We start from the raw sequence: 24,643 nt of genomic DNA, 5'->3' as shown, positions 1-24,643 counted from the left end.
CAGGAGATACATACTTACTTAAGTGGCTTTTAAAATCCACTTGGCGTGCATGAGCTCAACCTATTCACAAATCCCCTAATTAGTGCATGCACCGGGCTTTTAAAATTCACCTTTAAGAACATTATGTTTGATGCCTTCTCAAAAAAATGTAAAGATATTTTTGGATTGTTTCCTTGTTTATTGCTTACATTAGTATAGTAGCTATGTGGTGCAGTGAACACTGGCATTTTTTTTCTATTGCAACAGATTCATCCAGTCTCAGCAGTCTGTACTTTCCTACAGGCCGATACAGTAAAGTCCGCGGGAGAGCCGGCGAATGCTCGCTCTCCCGGCGCGCGCACCGGCCACTCGCCGGTGCGTGCGATTCAGTATTTAAATTAGGCCCGGCGGTAAAAACGGGCAAAAGGAGGCGCTAGGGACACTGGCGCGTCCCTAGCGCCTCCTTTTTGACAGGCGCGATGGCTGTCAGCGGGTTTGACAGCCGACGCTCAATTTTGCCGGCGTCGGTTCTCGAGCCCGCTGACAGCCACGGGCTCGGAAACCGGACGCCGGCAAAATTGAGCGTCCGGTTTTTGGCCCGACAGCCGCAGGCCGAATTCAAATTTTTATTTATTTTTTTAACTTTGTTTTACTCTTCGGGACCTCCGACTTAATATCGCCATGATATTAAGTCAGAGGATGCACAGAAAAGCTGTTTTTACTAATAGCGCCCTCAACATGCATTTGCATGTTGAGGGTGCTATTAGGTGTGGCAGGTTGGACGCGCGTTTTCCTCCCCTTACTGAATAAGGGGTAAGGGAAAACGCGCGTCCAAGATCAGGCTAACAATGCGCTCCAACCTGCTAGTTAATAGTAAAATCGCTGTGGAGATCCATGTGCTGATCTCATCTTGGTTAGACCACTGGAACTCTCCACATATTGGTTTATCACAAAAAAGCATCCAGAGACAGCAGCTCAAAACGTAGCTGCCAGACTGCTGGTGATCATCAGGTGTCATGAAAGAATTTCTCCAATTTTAAAAGAATTGCAATGGCTGCCAATTGCATTTTGGGCATTATTTAAAATCTTGCAATTATTTTTTGAGGTGTAAAAATAGGTTGTACCCTTACGGGCAAATTTTTAATCCATCGTGTGTAAAATCCGGAGGTTACATGCGTGGCAGAGCCTTGCGCCCCGCACGCATTTTAGAAGGGGCCCGGCCACGCGCATAACTCCCGTTATGCGTAGAAGGGCCGGGCCAAAGAAAAGGGGCAGGGAGGGGGCGGGGCCTGAGGCACTGGTACAGTGGCTATTTGCTGCTGTGCCAGGGAAGCACGCGCCGGCACTCTGACGGCGAATGCAATTTGCTACTGCTCCTGTTGAGGAGCAAAAGGTAAAACAACAAAAATGGGGTTAGCTAGGATAGGGATAGGGGAGGGGAGGAGAGAAGAGAGGAGGGGAAGCGGAAGGGAGGTTAGGGTAGGGGGTAGGGAAGTTCCCTCTCAGTCGGCTCCTTAATTGGAGCCGACTGGGAGGGAACTGGGGAAGGCCGCGATGCGTCGCCATGCGAATTTTGCATAATTGTACCTCCCCCCTTGCACGCGCTGCATATTATAAAATTGGCATGTCCATGTGTGCACGCCGGGAAGTGTGCACACTTGGATGCAAGAGCGCACCTATGAAAATCTACCCCTTACTATTTAAAGAATTGTTACATGATATACAATCCTTACAATTCCAAATATTAAATCTGCCCACCTATGAGAAGTTAGGGAACGAACCATATCAATTGCCGGTCCAAAACTCTGGAACAAATTACCATCGGATCTGAGAGTGCAACGTGATGAAAAAGAATTTCGGAAGAACTTTAAAACTTGGCTATTTCAGCAAGCGTATGCAGATGAAGAGAGAATATAATAGAATCCCTGGGCAAACAACAGATTCTGAGTCTTTGGATACTTTTCTCTTATTGCTTACTGTATTAATTTTTAAAGGTAGCATTTTATTTTAATGATGAGAGTTTTATACTTTTTAGTCATAGTTTTAGATTTTATAATATGTTAATATGTATTCTTTGTTTCATCTTTCCAACTGGTTTTTCTCGCTTTATATTATGTTTTATTCTTTGTGAACCGTTGAGATGGATCCTTCCATTCAACGGTATATAAAACGGTTTAAATAAATAAATAAAATAATAAATAAAATCTGATTTGCCCTTTTCATGATCCCTCCACTCTCTGTTGCTAAATTAACTTCCAGATGGTGAAGGGCGTTCACCTATATTTCCCATCCCCCACTCCCATCTTTGGAATTCCATGCCAAAGGAAACATACCTGTCATAAAAGTATTTAGTTTTCAGGAAATTGATTAAAACCCAATGATTTTTTAGGAATCTCCTGCTTTTTTTTTACCTTATGTTTTTAACTGCTATGCTGATAGCTTTTTTGTTTTTTTATTGTTAATGTTTTTAATGTTTTAACTTTGTGTCATCCTTTCCCACTTTCCATGGGTTGAGAGCAGGTTGTAATATTCCCCAACACAGCCAATGCTTCTTCTGTTTAGTGTGGCAATCTCAAAACACAGTCCGTGCTTGAGCAGACGCTTTAACCATGCAGTGAGCTTAAAGCCAAATACTTCCATTACCATAACATTCCAGTTCGAGGTAGGCCTTCTGAAAATAGGTCCGGCCTTTCTGCACAGGTCAAACCGCAGTTCATAGAAAGAACCACCTAATGATCAGTCTCTTGCTTTTGCCACCAGGTTTAACCTTGTCTCTTTTAAGCTCAGTCTCTGGCTTCTGCCACTGGGTTTAACCCTGCCTGTTTTAAGTACAGTTTCTGGCTAAGACAAAAAGAGGCTTTTCAGGTATCACTTCTAGTGCTTGTGGGCTTGATTTGAGGGAAACTAAGCCCTTCCTGCCTCCATCCACCGTAGCTTGTAGATGGAGATATACACTTTGCCTTATCCAACTACTGCTACTACCCCCCACGGCAGTTCCCTCTAGCGGACTCTAACCTATGTGGCATTAGCAATCCAGTTCTCCATGAGGGGGTTGCCACCATTCATCTCCCACCTCCATCGGCATTGGCTCCAGCCCTACCTCTGGCTCTGGCTTTAGATTCTCCAACACATCCACCTCCATGTCTCCCTCTGTCTCTAGTAGTCCTCCTTCCTGTTCCTGTCTGGCCCCCTCTGCAGGCCACCCCTCCCCCTTCTCCTCCAAGTCCACCTGGGTGTCCCCTCCCCCATCCTGAGGTAAAGGCTGTGAAGTCCCTCCCTCTTTGTTCTCCGACCCTTCCCCAGGTCTTCTCAGTGAAAGAGATTTTCTCCTAACCTGGGGTTTCTTTGCTTTTGGAGGTTCCACCCAAGTTTTCTTTCTTGCCCAGATTCCCCCACTGGTTTCCTCACCCAACCTCTGCTGGAGTATATAGTAACCATCACACTTGCTATTGTTTTGTTTTTACTGCTATTGTTCTATGATAATCTATTTCTTGGGGTTTTTTGTTGTTTTTTGTTTGTTTTTTTTTGCAATTGTTATTATATTGTTTTATTTATTTATTTACTTTTGTATTTTTTTTTTTGTTTTATGTATTATGACTCTAAAAATTGTTAACCGCACCAAACACGGTAATGGAAGATGTCGGTTATATGTGCTGCTAAATATCACATCCTGAGCATTTTAGAAAAGGTATTTAGTAAACAAAAATGTATTTTAAAAATAAAAAATAAACAATATTTACTTCAAAACACATAGAAAAATGAAATTGATAATTGTTGTGTCAAAGATAATAGGTATTGCTGCTACTGTTACTCTTTAGAGCTGCTTAGTCTCATGGTAAAAGTTTTAAACAGATGCATTGACATCAAAAAGCCGCAGCGTTCCATCCCCTCCCTTCCCCCCACCACCACTAAAAGAAAACAGTATCAGCACCCCCCAATTAAAAACTGAAACCTCCCCAGGCCATCACCAGTACCCCCTCTTCAGACCTACATTACCACACCCATGGAGTTCTTGAACCTAAATGGGGAAAGAACATTTTGATGCAAACATAAGAAGTTTCCACACTGGGTCAGACCAAGGGTCCATCAAGCACACTATCCTGTTTCCAGCAGTGGCCAATCTAGGCTACAAGTACCTGGCAAGTACCTAAAAACTAAGTATATCCCATGCTACTGATGCTAGTAATAGCAATAACTATTTTCTAAGTCAACTTTATTAATAGCAGGTAATGGACTTCTCCTCTAGGAACTTATCCAAATCTTTTTTAAACCCAGTTACTCTAGACGTGACCACAGCCTCTGGCAATGAATTCCAGAGCTTAACTAGGTGTTGAGTGAAAAAGAAATTTCTCCAGTTTCTTTTAAATGAGCTACTTGCTAAATTCATGGAGTGACTTCTAGTCCTATTTTCAATCATATCCCCCCTCAGCCATCTCTTTTCCAAGCTGAACAGCCCTAACTTCCTTAGCATACAGCAGCCATTCCATGCCCCTTATCAGTTTGATCGCTCTTCTCTGCATTTTCTCCAATGCAACTATATCATTTTTGAGATGTGTTCTCAAAAGTATTTCTCAAAAGTATTTCAAGGTATTCTCACCATGGAGCGATACAGAGGCAATATGACATTTTCCATTTATTCCCTTCCTAATAATTCCTAACATTCTGTTTGCTTTTTTGACTGCTGCAGCACACTGAGCCGACAATTTCAATGTCTTATCCACTATGACGTCTAGATCTCTTTCTTGGGTGGTAACTCCTAATATGGAACCTAACATCGTGTTACTATGCGTGTCCTTTCCCTTTATTTTCTGCTGTGCTTGTGAGGATGTTTCTGTACGTTGGTTTCATTTTGTCTCAAATTGTATCAGTCTGTATATTAGGGTTTGCAACAGGAGGAGGTGGTTCAATAGCAGAGGAATCAGCTCATAGAGGTAGAGGAAGGCAGAATCCAGTCTTAAGGACCACTAAGCGCGAGGAGGGGAGCAAGAGAGGACAGGAGGGTGAGGATGATGTGGGAGAAGAGCATAAGAGGAACCAGCAGAGAGACAAGGAATCCTCAAAGCACTGGAGAATTTCTTAGAGCAAAAATCCATAAACTGTTGTTAACCGGGTAGACTTGGGGAAAGACTTGGGGAAAGCCACTGCTTATGCCTGGGCTTAAGCAGCATGGAACCTATCTACTATTTGGTAGGGGTGTGCATTCGGATTGACCGCATTAGTAAAACGCAACTCATATTTTTTTTTTACTTAAAAAATTGATTCGACATAAACGATCGGATTTCCCACATATCGAACATAGATATGTTCGATATGTGGGAAATCGCGATTGTTGAGCCAAAATAAAAATATAAACCCCCTCACCCTCCTTAATCCCCCCCCCCGACTTACCACAACTCCCTGGTGATGGAGCGAGGAGTGAGGACGCCATTTCTGCAATCCTTGGCGAGAAGCATGTGACATCGGCGGCATGTCGAGTGACGCCGGCGTCACGTGATTCCCGGCTCGTTCGCGCCGGACGGCTCGTTCGGCCCAAAAAGAACTTTTGGCCAGCTTGGGGGGGCCTCCTGACCCCCTCAAGCTGGCCAAAAGTTCTTTTTGGGCCGAACGAGCCGTCCGGCGCGAACGAGCCGGGAATCACGTGGCGCCGTGTCACTCAGACGCGACGTCACGTGATTCCCGGCAAGTTCGCGCCGGACGGCTCGTTCGGCCCAAAAAGAACTTTTGGCCAGCTTGAGGGGGTCAGGAGGCCCCCCCAAGCTGGCCAAAAGTTCTTTTTGGGCCGAACGAGCCGTCCGGCGCGAACTTGCCGGGAATCACGTGACGTCGGCGTCACGTGATTCCCGGCTCGTTCGCGCCGGACGGCTCGTTCGGCCCAAAAAGAACTTTTGGCCAGCTTGAGGGGGTCAGGAGGCCCCCCCAAGCTGGCCAAAAGTTCTTTTTGGGCCGAACGAGCCGTCCGGCGCGAACGAGCCGGGAATCACGTGACGCCGCGTCACTCGACGTGCCACCGACGTCACATGCTTCTCGCCAAGGATTGCAGAAATGACGTCCTCACTCCTCGCTCGATCACCAGGGAGTTGTGGTAAGTCTGGGGGGGGGATTAAGGAGGGTGAGGGGGTTTAAATTTTTTTTTTGCACATATGTACATATACCCAACTCATTGGATTTTTTTTATGTCCATATTGGCCGCAAGTGGGACCCCCTTTCGGACATAAAAAATATGAACATAAAATTTTGCTCTGCACATCCCTACTATTTGGGATCCTGCCAGGTAGTTGTGATCATTATTGGCCACTGTTGGAAACAGTAAACTGGGCTTGATGGACCTTTGGTCTAATCCAGTAATATTTATTTATTTATTTAAAAATATTTGCCGACCACACCCACCAAGGTTCAGGGTGGTTTACAATAAAACAAACATAATAAAATATTATTTAAGGTACATAATCCACTTATAAAATAAATTCAAGCAAAAAAAAATAGATGACAATTCTTTTGTTCTTATGACCACAAACGTAAGAGGGCAGGAGTGAATAGCACTGGTACGGAGCCAAGGGCACACTTGAGATGTTCAATTACAATCATAATGGAACATAAGAACATAAGAAATTGCCATACCATGCTACGGATGCTAGTAATAGCAGTGGCTATTTTCTAAGTCAACTTGATTAAAAGCAGGTAATGGACTTCTCCTCCAAGAGCTTAAGCAAACCTTTTTTGAATCCAGCTACACTAACTGCACTAACCACATCCCCTGGCAACAAATTCCAGAGCTTTATTGGATGTTGAGTGAAAATGAAGATCCTGGAGTATGTGCTCAACAATTACAACACATGGAAGTCCAGGCACCCAATACAACACATGTGCATTTCTCTGAGAGAGAGAGAGAGAGAGAGAGAGATTATGAGGCTATCATATAAGTAAACTAGTTATTCCACTCTAAGAAGAGCAGCTAGTAACTCGGGGTGAGGCTGTGGTGTTGGCCTAGGTTTTGGGGGGCAGTTTTACATGCACAGTCAGAGATATGAACAGCACAGTACACATCAGTGAAGATTTGATGTGATTTGGAGTGAGGAAAGGTACACAAAGATGAGATTTGTGCATTGTACTCTTAACCCTAGTTAGTATGATTTTCTGTAAGCCATCACAGATCTCTGGAGTATGTGGTTGATAAATATTTTTAAATAAATACATACAATTTGGATATTTTTTTTTGTTTTTATTCTTTTGAACAGATTGTGAATACTATTTGCCAAAATGAATAAAAATGAAAATAGCCCCCTCCAATTTAACAAACTTTGTGTGAAACTTCCCCTCACCCAGATAAAATGTTCTGGCATGCAGCTCTGGCTACAAATGGCAACATCAGAGCAAGACAGGAGGCAGCAGTGCTTGTCCTTATTGGCTGAAGAGACTGGAGGCGTAATGGGTCTGGAAGCCATTTTTGGGTCTCTGAGTTGCTGCATTCTACTGCTCAAGTAATGTTACGAGACAGCAGGTAAGCAGATTACTCTCCCAAAATAAGGTACAAGGTCCTGGGAACTACCCCTCTCAAAATGAGGTCATTAGGCTTGGATGCTCAGTGTACTTGTTGAAATTTGGGGGTGCACCCGTAACCATGGAGGGGGCAGGTGGAAGTGGACCCAATATGCTGGGGGAGCACGACCTTGATAGGGGAGTGGTTTAGTGCCAGTAAATTAAATGAGATGCATGTGTCTTAATACAATAATAATGTTTAGCATTTCTAGAATGCCTTTCCAATTACTTAGCTCAAGGAAGTTTACAACATTCTCATCAGGTACATAATGTCCTTGTCCAAAAGAGCTTATAACCTAAAAGACAATCTGAGGTGATGGGCGATAAAAGCGACTTGCTCAAAGTCACAAGAGTTGTCAATGGGAGAAGAGGGATTTGAAGCCTGGCTTTCGTGGTTCTCAGCCGATTGCTGTAACCACAAGGCCATGCTTCCACTCTGTCCCCACCCGTGGATCAGGCTTCCTGGGGAAGAAATGGGTTGGGGGGAGGGCACCATTCACTCCCCCTGACGCCAGAAAAGGAGTACAAGGTTATAAGAACCATGATTTAGAGTCAAGGTTGGAGGCCCTCTGGATCAGACCTGACTCCCGTAAGAGAATTGAAGTCAGACACAATTGCTCTACGGTTTCTCAGTAGAAGTGTTTTGTTTTAGAAGCAAATCTTGTTTTGTGATGTCAGCCCAGTAGTTCTTCCTTTTTCTTCTAACTCAGTCGGAACCAATACTAGAATTCTGGTACCATGAGTCTTCATTCACGACCACCTGGGGATTTTCCCCATATTTTAAGAGCCCCTCCCACTGTTCCTAATCTGGTCATTGCAGCAACGGCCTTGAGACCAGGAGCCATGAACCAGAGTCTCTTCTGAATCCAGGTATCACGGGCTCTAAATCCAGCCACAAAGTGTTGCTCTTAGCAATGACCATGATTCCCTTCCCCCAGGGGCTATGACTGCTGCCTGTAAAGTATCCCCAGCACCAAATGACCCAATGTTAAAAATGGAGACCTTCCACATGGAATTATACAGCACTGCCACTGAGCTATCAGGCCAGCCCATTTGCTTTTATTGGGCAGGTCTAGGGGGTCAGGGGACAGAAAATGTCTTAAACATTGCCCGTTCCCTCAGAGGTGACTGAGAATGAATAAGAGAGGAGAAGGAGAGATACAGGGGACGAGATGTTGTCTCACCTCTTTTGCACTTTGCCATCTCTTCCTATGCACCTGAAATGTTTAGGTACCTGACACCTACAGTGCATGCTGGGCTGCTGTTCTCCAGGGCCTATGCCACCTACTGCTCACTCCCTCCTTCCTCCCAACCCAGTACTGGCCTCTTCTCCAGTTCTGATCCTTGACTCTTCCATCCCATGAAGGCCTAATGAGTTAGAAAAGCCCACCGCAATGTCTGCAGCAAGGGCTGCTACTCAAGAAGGAATCAGATGGCATTATTACCAGCAGTAGGTAGTCCTGAGCCTAAAAATCCAGGGATGCAGCCATCTGGCTGCTCTCCTCGCCCTTCCTCCGTTCCTACTTCTCTGTCTCTTCAGCTCTTCTCCTCTGGGTCCGTCTTTTCTACCTACCTGAGGCACAATTTGCTGCTGTCACAGTTTTCCCCAAGAAACTGCATCCTCTCTGCCGGTGGCTTTCATAGCACGTGCATTCAGCACCTAACATGTGGTCTGCAATGGATGATAAATTTTGGGTCCATAATGTGTGATCATGAATTAGCTCATGGTTTAGTGAATAGGGTAATAATTTGTGCAAGTACAAGTTTATTTGCATTTCATTATACTCATTAACATATGCCTAAACATTGCAGTTTATCATCCACTTGCCAAAGCGTTAGCAATTTCCTTTAATATACCATGTCAAGCCTCCAGTGAATACTAGGATGCTATTTATTGTACCTGTTAAACCAATTTAGGGCACTAAATAGTGATCAGGCCCACTGCATGCATCAGCCAGAAAGTTAAACAAACACTAAACTACAATTACAATTTCCGCTTTCAACAAAGTTGCTGAGAAGAAAGCCTCATTATGAGTAACATTTTCACCTCTAAAGTCATTTGGATACCTTATTCCCTAGTGCACATTTTAAGAACCAATGTGCACTTATACAGGTATAAAGTCATGTGCCACGTGCCCCATGTTAAAAAGTCATCCATAGTGGGTGCCTTTCGTGAAGAAGAATTTAAAATTAAAACGTGTTTTATGTTTTATAACGTTTACTGTTAGGAAACCCCCACAAAAAAAAACCAAAACATTTTGAGAAGATCTGAAATGAGATTTTCATTTGGACGATGACGTGATCCAAACATTGTCATGAGGCAGAGGTGGCGTCTTGTGCTGAGATGCTACGATGTATGGGGGTTCCTTAGGATGTGCATTTATCTCTCTTCTTTCTTACTGCATAAAATATTTCATGGCAAGACGGTGACAACTGAAAGTTTGAGGTTTTCAAAAAGACCAAGGCAGTTGCATAGTGCAGCATGGAGGTGCTAGTAACACACACCCTGTACCTTATAATATTGAATTTTCAAACAAAACCTAATTCAGGTAATGCCTTGTTGAAATGGAGCTACAAAGGACACATGATAAATGCATCCGTGTACTTTCTAGCTATGTGGATCATTTGAACTTCTCCCTTTCATGGGTTCTGAGCAACGAAGAAGATCTGAAGAGCTATATTTCCTGGAGCAGGCATTCCGCAAATCCTGTCACCTTCCCATCGAGATTTCTTCAGGCAGAACTACAGGCGTATTCCGCAGAAATAAAAAAAAACGTTTGTGCACATCAATACTGCATGATTTTAGACTCCAGTTTGCCATAAAGGGAAGGGACACAAAATGCTCTTTGATCTTCGTAAGCTCATCCTGTGGAAGCATCCTTCACTGATGTATTGCTGTTATCACCGTAGGTCACCAGCATGGGCTAGAATATCAGTATATAAAAAAGCACATTTTATACCTTGTCCAGGAGATCTTGTTCACTTTTTTTCCTCCTAAAGCTACAATAAGACTAGCAGTTTCAGCATTACAGAAAAGAGGCTGATTGTATGGGGGGAAAATAAGCTAGGTGGGTATTGCATACCCTTAACATGAAAGTGAAATACTTTTACAAGTGCAAAACGCCCCGATTGTAATCCAGCTGCAGGAAGACTGGCTGCCAACCAGTTGCAAAAAGTTCCTTCTTCTGTGTTTTACTCAAATTTTCAAAGACAAAATTACTCGCAATATTTGTCTTTCAAAGCCAGGAGCCACACGCTGCTTTCACTGCCCTCCCCCTCTTCTCTTTGCAGATGAGAGGATGCGCATTCTTGACCAGCACAAATACTTTTACCAGCGGACAGGTTGGGCAATCATGAAAGCCCGGATTTCCATGGGTAAAATGCTGTTTTGCCGGCGGAAAGGGCTTTCGTTTTGCCCTCCCCGTGACTGGCGTGCCGTGCTGTGGTATCTGATGTTTTGTTGCACCGCTGCATCAGCTTAAATCTGCCGACAGAGGCAACAGAGGATCAGCAGCAGCTGAGCGCCAACAGCCCAAAGAAGGATCAGTCGGTCCTTTCCTTTCAACTTACAAAACATTTGCCGCTGCCAATGGTTGGAAAAAAAAAAAGGCAGAGATTTTCAAGCTCCCCCTTTTACAGGCCCACCCCACCCTTCCATTTTATTCTGTTTCTTCCTGCTCTTTTGGGTTTCTAGCTCACTCGGAACTGGCCTTTTTTTTGGGGGGGGGGGGGGGGAATATGCTGCCATAAGCCTTCCTTCACAACAGCCTGGGACATTGTCCCCATTATTAAGCCCTTCCTCTCCTTTCTCTTTTTTGCCTAGTTCAGCAATGGCAGCAACTATCTTGTTCCAAGAGCCATAGACCCTCTTTGGCAACTGACCTTTGTGCACCCTGATCTGACCATTAACTATCACTGTTGTGCAATGGATGAGACTCTCCTCCCCCCCCCCCCCAGGACTGCCTCTACAGAATATCCAGCCTGGCCTAGTTCAAGCAGCCAAAACCAGACTCAGGCATCAACTTTAGGTCTCCCACATGGCACTGCACACCCAGTGCCACTGCTGAGCCATCAGGCCAGTCCAACGGTGTCTTGTTATTTTTGCTTAAAGCAGGGCCTAGAGAGCATTTAGCAGACTAATAATGATGGAAAGTGAAGGTTTCAGAAGACCAACGTTCTTCATATTTTGACTAGGAAGAATGCATTACATTATGGAAGAATATTTTAATGCCAGATTATACCACCTGAGGGAGCCAAAACATTAGGAAATGAATAACTTTACTTATACCTCTTCTACTATTTGAACACTGCTGCTTTTCAGGAGTCGCATTTATTTGAAAAAAGGAAACAGAAGTACAAGGGCCAAAATTTGAATGAAATCTTCAACATTCTTGGCTGTGTTCATCCGTGAAGTGTAAGATAGCAAGTTGCAACCGGCTGAAATTTAAGTAAACCCCCACTGTATCTTCAGCATAGCCACTCCATGACGGTACTGGCATGACGGTGCATTTTGCTTCATTTGTATTCACATGTCTTTCGATGCATGCAAGGGATCTGCTGAAAAATGGTCGAATTAAATCCAACCAATGCCTCACACAGTAATGCTTCAAGGTACTATTCAATGTTCCTCTTCCACTAACAGCTTCTGTTCTCAGACATGACAGCTTGATGATACTGCAAGGTGAGATTGCACAATCATACTTGCTGAGTATCTGGATGGTCTCTGCTCCATGTAAATTCAAGTGAAAAGCAGGTCTCCCCTTGATCTTGAGCCCCTGCTCTCCAGCTGAGGGATAAACTCCAGGCCTGCTCAGTGCTCAATAAATTGGAAAGGTAAAACTGAAATAAATGACCCACAAAGTTCTTTCACAAAGTAAAAGACTGACAAAATCATTTCAGCAGCCGGAAGCAGTGCTGCCCGTATGGCAGTTCTGTATTAACGGGGAAACAGAGACAGAGAATATGACAGCAGGTAGGGATCATAAGGCCCATCCAGTCTAGCTCCATTCCTGCTGCAGTGCATAGTCCCATGCTGATCTCTGATTTTTCTCTCATTTCTTTATGACTAGGAATCCTCTGTGCTTATCCCTTCTTTTCTTGAATTTTGTCACTGTTTCTGTCTCCTCTAGCTCCATTGGGTGGTCACTGCAGGCATTCTATTTCTCAATAAAACATAAGCAATATATTTAAAATATTAAAATAAACTATCTAACATCCGTGGAAATTCCCCGAAGGCTCCGATGAATTTCCCTCCCCGGCCCAGTATCAGTGCAAACATAAAATCTCTCACCTACTGATAGATAATCATGCATGTATGGCACGTAGTGCAAGAGACTGGATTATCCCCTACTTGCTGCTGGACCACTGAATGCATTTTAATTGTATTCAGTTGTTAGTGATTTAAAATTTCTAAGGGAGTAGGGATGTTCAAACTAATCTAAACTATTTTTAATATATTGGTTTATTTTATGTTTGTCTGCCAGTGATCTTCCAGAGATCTACTTATAACCATCTCATTACACACCTTATTGATTTTTTTTTAAACTAATTTCTTGCTATTGCATCAAATAAATCTCTTGTTCAAAATGTATAGGAAGTGGCTACTAAAATATCCCTTACTTACGCGCTCGAGTCACCATGCACGCGTCAATATAAAATCATGCGCACATGTAGGCGCATGTAGCTGATTTTTTAACATGCCCGTGTATGTCATAAAATCGCCAGCAAATGCACACATATGTGCGCGTCTTAAATTTTGCCTCATACTTTCTGTTAAGTCCTTACAATTCCATAACAAATTTACAAGGAAACGTTAATAAAAAGAAATTTGCTCCTAAAGCCTACCACTCTTCTTTTTCAAAAGAAACAATTCCCTTCTATTCTGCATTTCTTTAACATCATCTCTAAATACAGCAATCTTCTGACCTAAAAAAAAAAAAGGTGAATCTTTAAGATAAAAAAAGAATCTCATTATCCGCTATTTATCTGACTCCTGCACAAATGATATTAAAAGAGTAAATCTTTCTGTAATCTGTGAGTGAGACAGCTGTAAAAATCCAGTAAAGTCAAAAGTGTCAGAAGAAATTCATATTTAAACTAGATGAAACAGTATTCTTACCATCAGGGAAATAATATCATTTAGAAACTGAAGGAATAACTTCTTTAGATAATATCGAAATATCTAAATAAAACTTCCTCAGCATCTCCATGTGGGGAATTAGAGGACATTTGGGAAAATTAATAAATCTCAAATTCAACCTTCTAGAATGATTCCCCGTATTCTGTAATTTCTAACGAAGCAATTGATTATCCATAATCAACACCACATTACAGTCCTACAATTTAGAACATTTATCTCTAATTTCAATTATTTTCTTAGCCAGTTCTCCAGTAAATTGGAAATGCTCATCTACCCAAGTAGACAAGTCTCCAAAAACTCATATTGTTTCCCTTTGAAAATGAGCGAGCGCAAAGTCCATGCATTAAAAGTGTCTGCATGCTTTGCTCCTGCTATTCACGTGGCTAACTATGCGGGGGCAACATAGCATGTGTACTATGCATACGATTTTCCCTCTCTGACCTAAATGCAGCTACAGGAACAGTTCTTTTTCTTGTGGCTAAAACTCCACTTCCAGGAAGAGTTGGGTTGAGTGAGATGGATCCGGATTGAATGTTGAGCAATGAGGAAATATGGGAAGCCAGGAGAAATGCAAGTGGTATCCAGTCACCACAATCTTGAGAACCAAATGATGTCTGGTGATCTTGCACCACGCCTACAGATAGTGCTGGATTCTCCCCTCTACCAGTGAGGATGGGTGCTGGGTTTGACAGATGTTTTTATTTATTTATATTCTGCCTTCTAACCCCAAAGACTTCCAATCTAACAGGGTCATTCATAAAAATGCATTAGGGCGCTAATGCCCTTGATAACACCCTAGTGCATGCGTTACTTATCTCATAGCAAGATATGTATGCAAATTTTTTTATTTTAGTCAAAGGGGAGGAGTTTGGGTGGGGTTTTTGAAAATGAGGGATATTTAATGTTGTGTACAATAGCATAATGCATGTTATCATGCTGGAAGTAACTATACCTTTTTTCCTGAGAGAGAGAGAGAGCCTCTAAGATAGCATGCATATTAGTCAATTATTTATACCACTGCAGGAGGGTCAACTAGTAAATTGAGGAGATGTTTTGGTGGTGGTCTAGGGTTTTTGGGCCAGTTTTACATTCACAGTGAGATGTACGAACAGCACAGCACATATCAGTGAACATTTGATGTGATATGGCATGAGGAAAGTTACACAAAGATGAGATTTTGACAATGTACTCTCTAGGGATGTGCAGACCAAAAGTTTATGTTCATAAGTCCATAAGTCGAAAGGGGGGGTCAATTTCGGTCAATATGGACATATGGAGAATTCCATAAGTTGAGTCTATGTCCATACGTGCACCAATTCCCTAAATAAAAATTTAAACCCCTCACCCTCCTTAATCCCCCCCCAAGACTTACCAAAACTCCCTGGTGGTCGAGCGGGAAGTCAGGACGCCATTTCTGAACTCCTTTGCGAGGAGCACGTGACGTCAGCGTCACGTCGGAGTGACGCGGACGTCACGTGATTCCCCGCGGGTTCGCTCCGGGACCCTCGTTGGACCCAAAAGGAACTTTTGGCCAGCTTGGGGGGGTCAGGAGGCCCCCCCTGAAAGTCAGCAGAAAAGCTTGTGAGCTATTGCAAGCTCACAGGCCCTGCAGCAGTCCCAAGCTCTCCTTATAGAGGGCTTCTTGTTAAGATGCAAGGGCAGTGCCACTGCAAGGCCTGCTTGGGGGGGTCAGGAGGCCCCCCAAGTTGGCCAAAAGTTCCTTTTGGGTCCAACGAGGGTCCCGGAGCGAACCCGCGGGGAATCACGTGACGTCCGCGTCACTCCGACGTGACGCCGACGTCATGTGCTACTCGCAAAGGAGTTCAGAAATGGCGTCCTGACTCCCCGCTCGACCACCAGGGAGTTTTGGTAAGTCTTGGGGGGAGATTAAGGAGGGTGAGGGGTTTAAATTTTTATTTAGGATCAACAATCGCGATTTCCAACGTATTCAACATAGCTATGTTGAATAAGTTGGAAATCCGATCGTTTTCGCCTCATCACTTTTTTAAGTTAAAAACCAAAAATAAGTTGCGTTTTACCTATAAGTTCAAAACGAATGCACACCCCTAGTACTCTCATCCTAGCTTGATAGCACTAGGTAGAGTGATATAAATAGTTGACTTATATGACTGCCTTTAGACTGGTTATGTCCAGTAGAAAGGGACTGAACTGCCACATTCTGTGCCTTTATTTAAGCAAGTTTCTTTATATTTTTCTCCAAAAAAAGTGATCACTGAAGCATGAAATATCCACATCTTTTTTTTGATATCATCTCACAAACTATTGGCTCTTCAAACAAGCCATATGACATGCTCTGATGGATGCTGTTAACGTGCAAGCTGTGGTATCAAATGCTTCGTAGATGAATCAAAAAAGGTGGCATATATATTCTGCATCTAAGAGCGGCTGAGGGTATGCAACTCTACCTTCACCAGGTGGAAAAAAAGGATTCAGTTTTGTAATACTCAAGTAAGTACTGAACCATGTAGAAGGGGACAGTAACATTTAAACAGTCACGCAGGCAAGCATGTAAATGCGTATGCTGGCTCACACGAATGGATATGAGCATTTTATAACACCACAGAGATATACATACCCTATACTTGAGGTCTAGTTGCCTTGCCTTTGGGGCACAGGAACTGGATCTTATCACATTCTGGGCCATAATTCTTGCAGGATACAATGGATTGGGATTGCTGCTGGCTCTGGGCTCTGCCAGTGTTTCAGGAATCTGAAGGAGGTCTTTGTCTCTATGCATATTCACTCTGAGTGCTTTTCCCAGCTTGTCAAGAAATCTGGATTAAGAAAAGTCTTCCAGTGGAGATGTTCCAGAAGGTTCAAAAGGGAGTGAGAAAGGATCCCTGTTGACCCCTCTTCAGAGCCAAGAGGAGTGGGAAAACTGATCCAGGACCTCAATGATGAAGACGGTAACTGAGCAGGGGTCCTCAGTTAGCTCAAAGGGGAGGGCATCCTTGACTGGCTGGGCTCTGCTGCCAACGAATTTCTTTGACTAGAACTACAGCGTGGAGGTTCTGATGGAGTATCCACCCTTCTCATGAGAGTAAATCTGATATCCTGGAAAGCAAAGGTTGCAAGTTACCTTCCTTATCCTTAGCCACTAGCTCTGCTATCTGGTCAGGGGGCTGACATACCCTTTGAACTGGCATGGGCAATGAAACATTCTCTTCTGATATTAGAATGGGACCTTGCACATCCTCTGGACTCTGTAAGATTTGAATTGGAGGTCAATTGGATGTGAGTGGTACCAGAGAACAAAAGGGATCTGGAGTCCCCAGGCAAAGCCCTTGTTCCATTAGTTTTGTTGGAGTAAGATCTATGGTAATTGATGGGGGCAGGAATATTATATCCCCTTCTGCCCCTGTCAAATTCTATGTAGTCCTGTATGCAGCTGTGTAGGAAGTACTACAGCATGGTTCATTGACAATTAAGCCACCTGCCTTCATGGTAAAGATGTTGAGGACCAATGCATTTAACCTTCTGGGGCTTGCTGCGTCAAGTGCATTGAGGATATATGAGTCAATGGCACGGGTGTCTTGGTCTTCAATGATGCCATGGACTTTTGCTTCAATGTTACTAGGGCCTTGTGTGTCAACAGCATTGGAGCCTTATGAGAGGCTTCTAGGAAAAGTAAAAAGTCATGGAATAGGTGGTGATGTCCTTTCGTGGATTGCAAACCGGCTAAAAGACAGGAAACAGAGAGTAGGATTAAATGGACAATTTTCTCAGTGGAAGGGAGTGGACAGTGGAGTGCCTCAGGGATCTGTATTGGGACACTTACTTTTCAATATATTTATAAATGATCTGGAAAGAAATACGACGAGTGAGATAATCAAATTTGCAGATGACACAAAATTGTTCAGAGTAGTTAAATCACAAGCAGATTGTGATAAATTGCAGTAAGACCTTGTGAGACTGGAAAAATTGGGCATCCAAATGTCAGATGAAATTTAATGTGGATAAGTGCAAGGTGATGCATATAGGGAAAAATAACCCATGCTATAATTACACAATGTTGGGTTCCATATTAGGTGCTACAACCCAAGAAAGAGATCTAGGTGTCATAGTGGATAACACATTGAAATCGTCGGTTCAGTGTGCTAAGGCAGTCAAAAAAGCAAACAGAATGTTGGGAATTATTAGAAAGGGCATGGTGAATAAAACAGAAAATATCATAATGCCTCTGTATCACTCCATGGTGAGACCACACCTTGAATACTGTGTACAATTCTGGTCGCTGCATCTCAATTAGATATAATTGCAATGGAGAAGGTACAGAGAAGGGCTACCAAAATGATAAGGGGAATGGAACAGCTCCCCTATGAGGAAAGACTAAAGAGGTTAGGACTTTTCAGCTTGGAGAAGAGATGGCTGAGGGGGGATATGATAGAGATATTTAAATCATGAGAGGTCTAGAACGGGTAGATGTGAATCGGTTATTTACTCTTTCGGATAATAGAAAGACTAGGGGCACTCCATGAAGTTAGCATGTGGCACATTTAAAACTAATCGGAGAAAGTTCTTTTTTACTCAACGCACAATTAAACTCTGGAATTTGTTGCCAGAGGATGTGGTTAGTGCAGTTAGTATAGCTGTGTTTAAAAAAGGATTGGATAAGTTCTTGGAGGAGAAGTCCATTACCTGCTATTAAGTTCACTTAGAGAATAGCCACTGCCATTAGCAATGGTGACATAGAATAGATGTAGTTTTTGGGTACTTGCCAGGTTCTTATGGCCTGGATTGGCCACTGTTGGAAACAGGATGCTGGGCTTGATGGACCCTTGGTCTGACCCAGTATGGCATGTTCTTATGTGTGTCGATGGTTCCGATAGTTCCAATGAGTACTGTGTTGATGGTTCTAATGTGCATTGCATCAATGAAGCTGATGTACTATGTGTCAGTGGTGTCAATGCACTGTGTGCCGATGCACCTGAGATGGTGCTTTTAATGTGCCAGCTGCTCTGGTGGCTCCACAGAGTGGCACCTTTAACTTCTTTGACACATGTCACTTACTTGGCCCCAAGGATCAGGCCTGTTCCACCAATGGGGGAGATATTTTGGAGGAGCTCCTGCTCAACTTAATTCTTGATGAGGCAGACGAGACTGCACTTCTGGAGGAGAGCCGACTGTGGCTTCGCTGAGACTTGTGGAGTTCCTCAATCTCTGGATCTGCGGGGACATCCATCTACAGTCATAATAGTTGGTCTGCTCATTAGAGATGTGAATCGGAACCGGAATCGGTTCGGATTCCGGTTCCGATTCACATGTGGGGTTTTTTGCATCGGGCCCGATTGCGGTTTTGTTTATCGGCTGCGCCCGAGCCGATAAACCTAAAACCCACCCCAACCATTTAAAACTAACCCCTTAGCTTCCCCCACCCTCCCGACCCCACAAAAAAACATTTTACAGGTACCTTGTGGTCCAGTGAGGGTCCCGGGAGCAATCTCCCGCTCCGGGCCGTCCTCCCGCTCCCGGGCCGTCGGCTGCCACTAATCAAAATGGCGCCGATGGCCCTTTGCCCTTACCATGTGACAGGGTATCCGTGCCATTGGCCGGACCCTGTCACATGGTAGGAGCACTGGATGGCCAGCACCATCTTGTGCTCCTACCATGTGACAGGGGCTGACCAATGGCACCGAAGCCCAATTCACATCCCTACTGCTCATAGTCCATTCCCAAAAAAGGGTAGCAGAAGTCATGTCCATCAGTGATGTACATTTTCCTTCCACAAACACAGTCCTTGAACCCACTGACTGTGGCCTTCTTCTTTCCGGACATCCTGAAGAAAAACTTTCTTCATCTTTTTTTGTTTGTTTTTTGAAAAAGCAGCACTTAAAAGTGCTCTTTGGGGGCTCCTGAGGCAATGAGACACTTTAAAGACAAAAGTATGAAAATGTTAATAGATAAACAGAGAGACAGAGATACACATCAATGCTGGTGCTCAGATGAAAAAAGACTGACGAGGCTCAAGAGGCAATATCTGAGTGGGAATTCCTGCTGTTGCATGCCCCGGCCGCGGCAGGCCCGTGACCGGGCCTACTCACCTCTAGCGCCCGGCTCCCAGACCTGGCCCGTCCTCACTGGTGGCGGTGTGCAGCCGCCTGCACTTCTGCACCCCCACTGCCTCCTCAAGCACTCCCAGTTGCTCCGTGGACCCCTCCAGCTACCAGTGGGTCTCCCCATGTGTGCCACGGAGAGACGCCGCCATCCAGCATCCTGCCTCCTCCTAGGCACGCGCGCGTCCCATAGGCCTTTAAAGGGGCCGTGGCAATAAACTAACTTGCATCCCCCAATGATGACATCATCGGGCCCCGCTATTTATGGCAGGGCCCGCTACTCACTCCTTGCTTGGCAACATGTCTCCATGCTAGTCTTGTGCTTCGTTGCTCGTTCCTGACTTTGTTCCTGGTTCCTGTTCCTGTTCCTGGTTCCTACCTAGCCTCTGCCTTGGACTGATTACTAGCTTTGACCCTTGCTTCATTGAACCACACTCAGGACTGATTACTGGCTTTGACCCTTGCTTCATTGGACTACGCTCAGGACTGATTTCTGGCTTTGACCCTTGCTCTGCTGTACCTTGCCTAGCACTGCCACCTGCTCCGACTTCAGCCTGTCCCTGACCTTGCCTCTGCTTTCTCTTTGGACTTGGTCTTGTTAGGCTTCGACCTTCTACTGCCCGGGCGTCACCTATCCCTGCACTTTGGTCCATCTTTGCTGCCCGGTCCTCTGGACTCCTGCCTCATCCAGCCTTGTCTAGGTCCCTCCAATACCTCGCTGGTCCCTGGCTGCCTACTTTGAAAATCCACTGGGATTCATCTGACGGAGGCCCGCCTAAGACCAGCTGGGCTCAATCTGCGGGGAACGAGAGCTGGTAATGGCGAAGCTCCAGTCGGCCTCTGTCTCCCGGTCTACTCCATCTCCCGACGGTGGGGACCCATGGGGCTTGCCCTACGGGTAGCATCAACTCCACCTCAGGCCATCAGCACAACACCTGTACATGCTCAGTAGAGCAAAAGCTCTATGAGCTAAGAGAAGTCTGTTCGGTGCCACCGAATGATGTCACATACCTGAAATGGATAATTCAGCCTTGCTTATGGATGGAAATATAGGAGTAACTGTACCCATGCACCCTGTAAACGATTTTCAAAAGCAAACAATGCTATCCTAGTTTTTATTTATTTATTTAGAAAAATGTATTACCCACATATATTCAGTAATGTTCATGGCAGCGTACAAAGCAAACATGCATAATATAAAAAGCATGAACATAAAGCAAATTATCAATACTAACCCATACCTTTTATAAACGATTTGGTGGAAACCAAATCTGTATTTGTTCAGGCAATGTATTCCACAATGCTAAGCCATCATTATCATTATCATTTATTCATTCCATGCCTTTCTGGCCATGGCGTTCAAGGTGTTTTACATATAGAAGCATAGTTATAAATAGTAATTCTAGAGTGAACTACTCGTTACATAAACTAAGGTGTGTCACAAATAGCACAGTATGTATACTTCGTGGGATATAGTCTCCAACAGAGTTTATGACCTTTGTTGGGATACTGTATTTAGCTAGGGCAGTACAGAATGTCTGCACAGTAATATTCAGTCTATGGTAATGTTTGTGCCTTTAGTTGGGGTACATACAGAGTCCCTAGTGGGGTCTGTGTCCTCATTTGGGGCCAAAATCTGTTTGAAAGAACCATGTTTTCACCCATTTCTGGAAGGTTTTGAGATCTGGGGCAAATCTGGTAGTGAGTTCCATCGTGTTGGAAGTGAGCCTGCAAACTTTCTCTTCCTGATGCTGGCAAGGCCCATCATTTTGGGGGCCCTTGATTTAGAAGCATAAAGGTAGATTTTAAAAGCCTTACTTGTGCAAAAATGGCCACCTACACACGTAAGTGGACCACGCGGGAGTTACGTGAATTTTAAATAGCCAGGAAGGTCGTGCATACATTGAGGTATGTGCGCTCACAAAAAAGGGGGTTCCAGCACACACAACTCTGCAGGAGTGCACTGAACATGAGTGAGAGCTCAGTCTGATACTCTATATATGGACCATTGAAAGGGGGCACTTTGATTCAGGGTGAGTTTTCGGGAGATGAGTTGGGGTTAGGGGGCTGTTGTTACAAACCCATTCAGAGGCATTCCTTGTAAAACTGACATCACTAATGAATTTTAGTCCTTATAAGTGGTGAAAAGGAGTTGATTTGTACAATGCAGCTGGCAAAGACTGCAGTGTACATGAAATCAACTCCTCTTTTTAGAATTTTCATCACTTATAAGGTCAAAACTTTTTAATGATGTCAATTTTACAATGGATACCTCTGAATGTGTCTGTAACAACAGCCCCCTAACCCCAACGCACCTCCTGAAAACTCATCCCGAATCAAAGTGCCCCCTTACAATGGTCCATATACAGAGTATCACACTGAGCTCTCTCTCTCTCTCTCTCTCTCTCTCTCTCTCTCTCTCTCGCAACACCTGCACCTAACAGAGAGCTGTAGCAAGTACATGAAGAGTATTTTATAACCAAAAATAGTCCATATTTTTGTGTGCAGGAAGATACGTGTGTTTATGGGAGCATGTGCAGCCCTTTTAAAGTCTTCCCTATAGTGTGTAGACAGATATGCAAGGGGTGAGAAATTTCATGAGGTAGGCTGGTGCCAAGACTTTGAAAGTTTTATAAGCCAGGGCTAATAGTTTCATTTTAGTGCAGTATAGCGTTGGGAGCCAGCATAGGGTTTTTAGAATAGGGGGTTATATGGCTGGATTTCTTAGCCTTTGCTCTCATGCATGCCAGTGTGTTTTGAATGAGATACAGGCATTGGTTCAGTGTATTGGGGATACTGGACTAAAGAGAGTCCAAACAGGAGATTATCAAAGCTTGGATGGCAGATGAAAAAGAATTGTCATCCTGGAGCTGTTGGAGGTGGCAGCTCTGGCGGAGATGGTAATAAGCTGTTTTAGATTCTGCTTGGATCTGGATTTTGCTGATGAGTTATGAGTCCAGGATAAAGCTTAGACTCCATGCTTGAGAACTGAAGAATACTGGGCTTCCATCAATGACCCTTTTAGGAAGGTAGTGGATAGGCTCATTTTTTTTCCCCAGCCCAAAAACGTCTCTGTCTTTTTTGGGTTAAGGCATTGTTTTGGTGTAGCCAATTGGCTCTTTTGCTAAGCAATTGTTGAGGTTGTTAATGGTTGTAGCGTGATGAGTTTTGGGTGGGACCAGTACCTGTATGTCATCAAGGTAGGAGTGGTATGAAACTTCAGTCTCCAGTTTCCCTTTGAAACTTTTCTACCAGGTTTGCAGGTACAAAATTACTGGTGCTCTTTGCACCTTCTATTTCTGCAAGCAGCAAGACAGGACAAAATATTGCACGTGCATTTTTAAATCCAGTTTGTACACGTGGTTTACTCCCCTGACCTAAATATACCCCCCCAGGAATGGCTCTTTCTAACCCAGTTGGAATGACTTACATTGTGAAAGCCTGTACTTAGTTTTAGCTGCTTTGAGAGGGCCAGTTTTCAACCAGGCCAATGCAACCAGGTAACTACTTAGTTACCCTAGAGGGGAGGAGAGGAGAGATTGGAGGGGGGGGGGGGGGGTTGCACGATATGACAGACACACGGCATGCACATTTCAAACTCTGGAAATGGAGATTTGGAATCCAGGTTCTTGCACTCCTTCCTGATAAGAATTTGAGTGTCTTGCTCAGTAACAGTGACCTCAGCCCTGCCTCTGGTTTGGCTCTGCGGATGCTGCGACTGCAAGGCTGATTATATAACAGTGTATTGTGCTAATCAGAAGTGGGGCTAACCTAAAATGGCATGCAAGCAGTCTCCATGACTTTTCCAAGATATGCAGTGCCTTGACCAAAAATTGCATTCAGTCACTGATATCGGTGACTGTTTTCCTCTCCTTTCCTCCCACCTCACACTCCTCCTGCCTTAACTCTCTTCTTGCAAATACAATGGCTGCTGTCATCCCCTTTCCCTACAGCAGCCACAGACGCCTGCTCCACTCTACCCAAGAGGCAGAAAAAAAACCAAGAAGCAAAAGAAAGATGAACCGACAGAGACTTTCACACACCCAGGCTCTCCAGCAGACAAAGACAAGCCGAAAGGGAGGAGAGCAGTATAGAAATGGGCAAACAAGAAAAAGCACATGCAGAGCCTGACATTCCTCTCCCTTCTAACAAAGCCCTGTCCTCCACACCTCCTAGCTCTCCACACTCTTTGCAACACTGAGAGCAAGTGGATGTGAAGGCCTGGCTTTTTTATGTTTTGGAAGAGTGGGGTTTTATGCATTATTTGGGGTTTCGCAACATCAAATTACCACGCTGTGTTGAATTTTTCTGTTTGCATGCCTTTATTCAGTTTATTTTCGAAAAATTATGGCACAGATAGAATAAATCAGGATATATATTTTGTTCAACAGTTGGCAAATGCTTCTTTTAAAAAAAAAAGTGTTCTTTTTTTCTGTGCTCTGTGATTTATATTTTCTTGACTTTGCTGGAAATAGCCTAATGTAGTGTGAAGGGGGGGACTTCCCCCACTCTTTTTTTTTGTTTTTTTGTTTATTTGAAATGATTTTTACCATGCCGTGGAGTTTATGCAATAAAAATACCACCCAATATTTTTGCATTCTGTTCACTTAGTAGATTGCATTCTAGTGGAGGGGAAGAATAGCTTAATAGTTAGAGCAGTGGGCCATGAACCAGGGTCGCCATCTCTCTGCTGCTTCTTCTGACCTTGGTTAAGTCACTTTACCCTCTATTGGTTCAGGTACAAGCTTAGAATATGAGCCCTCTGGCACGTCCTCTCGGAAATGCTTGAAAAAGCAGAATATTAATAAAATAGCAACCTTTCTGAGTACAATAATTTAGGTAAATATCCTGCAAAAAATCCTACCAAAATGATTGCACTTTAATATGTTGCTTCCTTTGTATCTAAGGGAGAATT

Source organism: Rhinatrema bivittatum, chromosome 1, assembly GCF_901001135.1.
Source record: "Rhinatrema bivittatum chromosome 1, aRhiBiv1.1, whole genome shotgun sequence".
Lineage (NCBI taxonomy): Eukaryota > Metazoa > Chordata > Amphibia > Gymnophiona > Rhinatrematidae > Rhinatrema > Rhinatrema bivittatum.
Note: the sequence above shows the minus strand (reverse complement) of the source record.